At 35.1% G+C, this 7,971-nt stretch overlaps 1 long non-coding RNA gene across 1 annotated transcript; it reads right to left on the bottom strand.

Annotated features, from left to right (window-relative positions):
* Positions 1-356: 356 nt before the first annotated feature.
* On the bottom strand, positions 357-7,661 carry LOC139358906 (uncharacterized). Its single transcript, XR_011614399.1, has 3 exons — positions 7,126-7,661; positions 2,646-2,749; positions 357-467 (listed from the first exon to the last, which is right to left on the bottom strand). It is a non-coding gene; the product is annotated as an uncharacterized lncRNA (long non-coding RNA).
* Between the last annotated feature and the right edge of the window lie 310 nt (positions 7,662-7,971).

Below are 7,971 nucleotides of genomic sequence, written 5' to 3'. Positions count from 1 at the left end.
AAGTGAATGCCAGGAGCTGTGCCAATAGAAAAGGGCTACCTAGCAGCCAGGCACATCCAATACTGAAGCTCCATCTTCCCTTTTCTTTGTCACCATGTGTGCAATAAGGAACAGACATGGCATCTGCCAGGTAGAAAACACATCTACATAGTAAAAGATTATGGTAGGATGGCCAGCTTCTTTGTAAATGACACACTTGGTCCAACCAATCTTTTGTCTTATGTAAATCAGATACCAACTCCTCAAGCTCATCTATAAAACCATTGGCATCTTGCCACAAACCAAAGAACCAGTTCTCTTCTTCTGCACAAGAGAGCTTTCCTCTTTCTTTCGCCTATTAAACTTCTGGTCACTCACTTATTATACTTTGGCTCATTCCTTGCATGTCTGTGTTCACGATTTCCTTGGACAAACTTCAGATATTCACCTCAGACAACACGGCCACTTCATTGTGTCACGGTATTGCACTAAAACAAACATTTTTACAGCCTCAGTGCTCATTTTCCTTGCTGCTTATCTCCTACTAAGTAAGCCAATATTTAAGGCTAGACATGATACAAAACTCTTTTGTCGATAGAATATCAGTATTGCTAGTTATGGTCCTGCTAACTAAAAGAGTGCTGAAAAGTATAGACATTTATATCCCCGGGTTGCAAATAGAAACATCAGTGCTCACAAGTAATGTCTACCAAAATATCTCTATGTTAAGACATATTTGGTTAATGTTTCTGATTGATAGATAAAGCTTTGCAAAACTCAAATAAAAATAATTTTAAAAAATCAGACCTGTAAAAATTCTGGTTATTTAGTGAATGAATTATGAGGTTTATTGATTTTTCAACATAGTCCAAACATTTGCTAGTATATATCATATACTAGATTTCTGCAATAAGTATTTTTATGAATACATTTCCAGCAGGAAATAAAAACAGAGACTTAGTGTCATACTCAAATATACAAATATGTGCCATTATTTCATTTTATGTATATATATATATATATATAACTATACAAAATATGTCTTATTTTAGCTCTTTGTGTCTATTTGTGCTTCTCTGAATTTCTTGGAATAATGGGCAATTTTAAGCTGGTATTCAGGAGAAAGATTAGTCAAATACAATGGCATATAGTTCCAGATGTCTTGTCCCAGGGGGTGTTGGATCTGACTGCAGCACATAAGGAGCACAGCTAGGAGCTCTATGCATCATTCATGCTGGGTTTTATTTACGAAGACCAGACTGAACTTCTGAGTGATCCTATTGAATAGAATTTCAAGAATTTTCTAACATCTGCTCAAGGAAATTTGCATAGGTACCAGATGTGATAACCAGCAGACAATGCTTCAGACTCTTTAGATTTTTTAAACTAGATTTTGTACAATGTTCCCTATCCAAACTACCAGTCCTGCTTCACCGCTCTTGTACTCAAAAGGTAAATTCTTTTTCTTCTATTATTTCCAAGAACAGTAGAATTAGCTAGGAAGAAAAAAGTACTATAAAGTTACTATAAAGTTACTTGAAGCTAAGAGAAAAGTTTTAAAACAGAAACCAAAGGTATATATATTTTAAAGAGGTTAGATATTATAAGTTTTAGTAAGACTTAGCCAAAAAAATTTGGTGTGTTTTTATGACTAAGAAATATTTTATGACTTACTAAATTAAATGCACTCATTTAAATGGATTAGAACCATGTTGCTTAAAATATTAAAATAAAAATATGATTGGTGCAGACTGAATTTGATGCCACTGTTTGCATAACAATGACATGAAATGTCACATTTTGTGAAAACATGACCTGCAACATTTTCAGTTTAGTTCTAATTATCTTACTTTGGGATATTTGGCAAAAAATAAAAAATAAAAATACTTCAGATTAGAGGAATCAGTTTCTTATTTTACTGATTTTCTTACCACTTTGATATGGTTAGGTGTAAAGTAGAAATAAACTTCCAAAGCTTGAATTATATTTACGTAGATTTTCTAAAACAGTCACACACCACATGCATCAAATTACAAATGTGAATAATTCGCTTTACCAGGAGGACTCTTTATTTTTATGGTTCTTTCATAATCAGAATTATTTATTAAATTTATAAATATTCCAATACTTTATTTTCTGTTATTTTTATAAGCGTTCTGAGAGCATATATAGTTTCATAAAGTGAAAAATAATGGACCAGCAGCAATGGAAGCATTTCATGTTCCAACTCAAAAAATTGTCTGTACTAAAAATCCTTTTCAGTATCATTTTTTTTCTAACATCTAAGTAGATTATCTCAATGGTATATAATAGAGAATAACATAAATGTAGTTGGATTTCCTATCTGTTAGATTTTTAAAAGATAAAGGTATGGCAACCGCTAATGTTCGTATAAAACTCAGCACTTTAATGGAACATTTTCCCATATAAAGGACAAACCTATGCATTATATGAACATTTTCAAAATTTGAGACTTGGAATGTAAAATTACAATGTTACATGTTGTAATAATATTTTGTAAAAGTCATAAAAAGAACGCACACAATATTGTGTATATACAAAATTTCACATGAAAATTTGTGCTTATGAATGACTATAATTTACTTTAAAAAAATATCAATCTTTCAGGAATACACTATGTATACAGGGAGCAGAGTATTACATACCCAAAATGTCCTGAGATATACTTCATATCCCATCCAGGATTTTAAATGCTAAGATCAACAGAATTGGTTTTATTCAATATGTTCAGCTTTCCAGGAACTTGTTTCTTTAAAAAAAAAAAAAGTGGTAAATTACATTTAACATAAAATGTACCTTCTCAGTCATTTTCAAGTGTAGAGTTCAGTAGTGTTAAGTATATTCACATTGTTGTTGCAAGGAATCTCAAGAACTCTTTCATCTTATAAAACTGAAATTCTATATCCATTAGACAATTCCCCATTTGTCTCTCCCCTCAGCCTTTGTCAACTACTGTTCTGCTTTCTGTTCCTATAAATTTGACTACGCAGATGCCTCCTATATGTGGACTCACACACTATTTGTCTTTCTGCAACTGGTTTACCTCACTTAGAATAGTGTCCTCAAGGTTCATCTATGTTGTCAAATGTGTTAGAATGTCCTTTTAAGCCTGAGTAATATTCCATTGTATGTGTATATCACATTTTCTTCATTAATACATCGATGGATCTTGGGTGGATTTTGTATTTCTGTTACCGTGAATATTGCTGCTCTGAACACTGATGTGTAAATATCACTTTGAGATCTTATTTTCAATTATGTTGCGTATGTAACCAGAAGTAGAATTGCTGCATCATTTTGTTCTTCATTTTTTAATGTTTTGAAGAGCAGTTTTTATAGTAGCTGTACCAGTTTATATTTTGGGCAAAAGTGCACAAAGTTTCCAATTCCTTCACATCTTCATCAACACTTTTTTTTTTTTTTTTTTGAGAAAGAATCTCCCTCTGTTGCCCAGACTGGAGTGCAGTGCTGAAATCTCAGCTCATTGCAACCTCCGCCTCCCAAGTTTAAGCGATTTTCCTGCGTCAGCCTCCTGAGTACTTGGGACTACAGGTGTGCGACACCATGCCTGGCTAGATTTTTGTATTTTTAGTAGAGACAGGGTTTCACCATATTGGCCAGGCTTGTCTTGAACTCTTAACCCTGTGATCTGTCTGCCTCAGCCGCCCAAAGTGCTGGGATTACAGGTGTGAGTCACCGTACCCGGCCCACTTTTTTTTTTTTTGAGAGTAGCTGTCCTAATAGGTGTGAGGTGGTAGTTCAGTGTCCTTTTGATGTGTGGTTCCCTAGTGATGAATTATGTCCAGCAGTTTTCTGTATGCTTGCATCTGACCCCCATGCATTTATTGAATTTGGAAAATTTCTCATTCTTGCTTTTAATCTGATATGTAATTGAAATTTTTTTTTCTCTCTCTCACTCCATATAGGAGATGTGTTCTCCTGTATGGAGAACAGTTTTCAGCCTCCAACATACTTATTTTTTTCATCCCACCAATATTTCTATTTAGATGAGCTTGAATTTTCTCCATATTAAAAACAGCTCATTTGAATGCAACATTTTATTTTCTTCAGTTGTATGCTTATTATACACAAAATTTAAAATCAGAAACATTAGCATAATTATTTTCTTCCTCAATAGACTTGTGTAGTTATGGCTTCAGATTTAGTGTTTATTTAATAATGTGATAATTGTTAATTTCCTCACCAAAAGACAATTCCCTCATGCATCATAGAAAGCTATGTCTACTCATCACCTACCATTTCTCCTAGAGATAATGTGACATAATTTTAGCTCTCTTTGGATTGAGCTTGGGCCTTTTGCCAAGTTTCTTCTTCTTCATTAATATTATCACAATCCCTCTCCTCAGAAGAGAACAATGCAATGATGCAATTTCTACTGGGAATTTGAATTATGCCATTCCTAATCAATTCTCTGTCTCCATCTCTCTTGGGGTAATCAATAGTATATATACACACACATACTATATACACACACACATATATATATTAATAAGTTAATATATATATAAATTAAGCACGTGTGTGTGTACCTTATAACTTTAACTTTTATTTTTATCTCTTGAAAATATTTTTGAAAAACTTAAAGACTTGAAAAAAATGTTTTAGTGTTATGAGTTACCATAAAAAAATAAATTTCCAAATTTCTGAGTACACTTTTCCCCATTTCATCAATGTAGGTTTTCAAAATGTTACTTTTTGTGTACCACATATATCATTTTGTAACATCATATTTTGAGACTATTTACTATTGTCTCATACAAAATTATATTTGTGTAATATAATGTAATTATTTTTAGTCTTTTACATTTTATTTTATCATGAGGAAAACTTCTTCACTGGTAGAACATATATTACGAATTTAGAAAAGCAAATTTTGTAGACCTACATGATTCCTTCAAGATTTGTGTGTGTGTGTGTGTATGTACATATATAGAGAGTAACTTGCTAGCCAATAAAAGAGACCATGGCAAAAAAAATATTTGAAATCAATCTTGTGTGTATGTGTGAGTGTGTGTGTGTGTGTGTGTGTATGTTAGTTTTTCCTAGATTGCACTGACATCATCATGCTGGTAATGAAATATACTTCCATATATATATATAAATCATAAAGAAAAAATAAACACAGGTAGAATTTGTACAACTGGATATCTCAGTTTAAAAAACATTACTAATATCTGTTGTAGAGGTTGGTGTATATGTTTCTGTATGTATGCGTAAAAGTATGTATTGCTATAATCCAAAATGACTTCCTTCACAATAGTAAGCTTTAGAACCACTGTATAGAAATTTTGTTTATTTAATTAGCTTATATATACTGAATATGATTTTTTTTTTTTTTTTTGAGACGGAGTCTTGCTCTGTCGCCCAGGCTGGAGTGCAGTGGCCGGATCTCAGCTCACTGCAAGCTCCGCCTCCCAGGTTTACGCCATTCTCCTGCCTCAGCCTCCCGAGTAGCTGGGACTACAGGCGCCCGCCACCTCGCCCGGCTAGTTTTTTGTATTTTTTAGTAGAGACAGGGTTTCAACGTGTTAGCCAGGATGGTCTCGATCTCCTGACCTCGTGATCCGCCCGTCTCGGCCTCCCAAAGTGCTGGGATTACAGGCGTGAGCCACCGCGCCCGGCCCGAATATGATTAATGAAGCAAACAAAACAGAAAAAAAAAACACTCTGGATTAGAAATTTCTTATTAAAGTTAGAGTCACTAATAGACTCCCATGACTACAATTAAATGTAAAAGAAGTCAGTTGTACATACATATATGTGGCCAAAGTGGCAGCTGATAAATAAAAACCGGTTAGGAAAATAATGAAAGCTGTGTCTTTCAGAAATGACACAGTAAATAGCATGCATATTTCCCACCAATCTCATACAGAGTTAGCAGATTATGTGGGACAAAATATATCTTCTGTATTCCTAGCTGAAAATTAATGGAAAAATAAACCTGTAATCATCACATATTAAGTTCGAAAAGCAAACAGTCTTAGCACTATGCTAAATGAATGTTAGTATACGAAATTCAAATTTAATGTATTTTCAAAATTTGAGTTTGTCTGTTGTTTTCCATGTGAAAAAATTAACAGAAATGAGACAAATTATCATCAAATGATCTTGGTTTTACTTAATTCCAATGGTTCTCTATAAAAATATGATTATAAATGCATTAAACCATCATTATAAAAAAAATTTCTATACCATGAAGTACCAAGAGGGTTAAGGATTAGATAATAGCCCCATTAACTGTATTAAGATTTAATATCTGGCCGGGCGCGGTGGCTCAAGCCTGTAATCCCAGCACTTTGGGAGGCCGAGGCGGGCGGATCACAAGGTCAGGAGATCGAGACCACAGTGAAACCCCGTCTCTACTAAAAATACAAAAAATTAGCCGGGCGCGGTGGCGGGCGCCTGTAGTCCTAGCTACTCAGGAGGCTGAGGCAGGAGAATGGCGTGAACCCAGGAGGCGGAGCTTGCAGTGAGCCGAGATCGCGCCACTGCACTCCAGCCTGGGCAACAGCGTGAGACTCCGTCTCAAAAAAAAAAAAAAGAAAAAGAAAAAAGATTTAATATCTGTAATTTTCACTTTGGGTCTATCTATCATCTATCTTCTTGTTATTTTCTCAGTTCTTTCCAATAAGACTTTTGTTATGAATCAACTAAAATTCAATTGAATAATCACATTACATGAAATTATGTTTTATACGTAACATAATAACATTTTAATATTAATTTGTTTGCAGTTAAATAATAAATTTATTTATTGTCTATATCAATAAGCATGTTACCAGCTAGGGTTCAAGAAAAAATTAAGCACGTATTTTTAAAAAGTGTGTGAATATGAAGTTAGGTTTTCTCAATCCCAAAGAAAACAATGGGACGATTCCTTAAGAAAAATTGTACTTATATTACTAATCTGACTCAAAAAATGTAAGCATGAATATGTAATCTCTAAAAGGGTAGCACTTAGTAGTTTTCATGAATTTGAACTCCTAACAAAATCACCCCTAAAATTCATAATGCAAAAAAATAAAAGATCAATTCTAAGTCCTCAGGATAACCTGCTGCCAGTACTTGAAACAGGTGATCACTTTATCCTTCTTGAAAAAGTGCCTTTTCCTTGATTTGGGGGACATTTCCTTTTCAGATTTTTAACTTACTTCCCTGGTAGATACTCGTCAGAACTCTTTGCTAGATTCTGTTAATTTTCCCAACCGTTGAATGTTGTTGATTCCGTGGACACAGTACTTGCTCCCCTATTCCCTACCAAAGTTCTCACTGACTTCCTTTTAATGTGCCCTGGAAACTGACAGATTTGTAGCTTCAAGCAGAAAATTCAGGCACAGTTTCCTACATCCTGATGATTTTTTTTTCTTCCTGGATCCACAAAGGGTTTATTTATTCAAACTCGCCACATGGGGGCACATTCGTTCCCCATCACCACGACTCAAATTGGTGACATTTTAATTTGCAGGCAATTACCTCTACAAACATTACCCTTCATTAGAAATAAAAATTGAAATGTTCAAAGCATCTTGCAGGCCAAAGAGCTAAGCAAGATCCTCACTCAAGCACTCAAGAGTTCTTTTGTTTGTTTTGTTTTCTGAGAACAACTTAGGAGGAAGAAACAACTTTGAACATTTTCCCGCCAGCCGCAGCAAGTAACACTGAAGTCCTAGCGTTTTGGCGCTGACAGCGTTAACTTCTACACGGAAGCTGCCCCTCCACCCTCCAGAAGGAAAGTAGACCCCTATGGGAGCCGCAGGGAAGCACCTAGAACCCTGGGGCCTAGGGGGCAGTCTGGAGGCAGCGCAGGACTGGTGAGAACGGTATGATCTCGTGTTAAACTGGAAACGGGGAGGCGGGCAGAATACGGTGTGACAAATCAGAATAGCTGCTCCCATTGCCGCCAGAAGCAGTGGACTCTCCTGAACTCTGGGACCCAAGACGGCCGGGTGG

This window comes from Macaca nemestrina, chromosome 15 (assembly GCF_043159975.1).
Source record: "Macaca nemestrina isolate mMacNem1 chromosome 15, mMacNem.hap1, whole genome shotgun sequence".
In the NCBI taxonomy this organism is placed as follows: Eukaryota; Metazoa; Chordata; class Mammalia; order Primates; family Cercopithecidae; genus Macaca; species Macaca nemestrina.
This window is presented reverse-complemented; position numbering and strand designations above follow the sequence as displayed.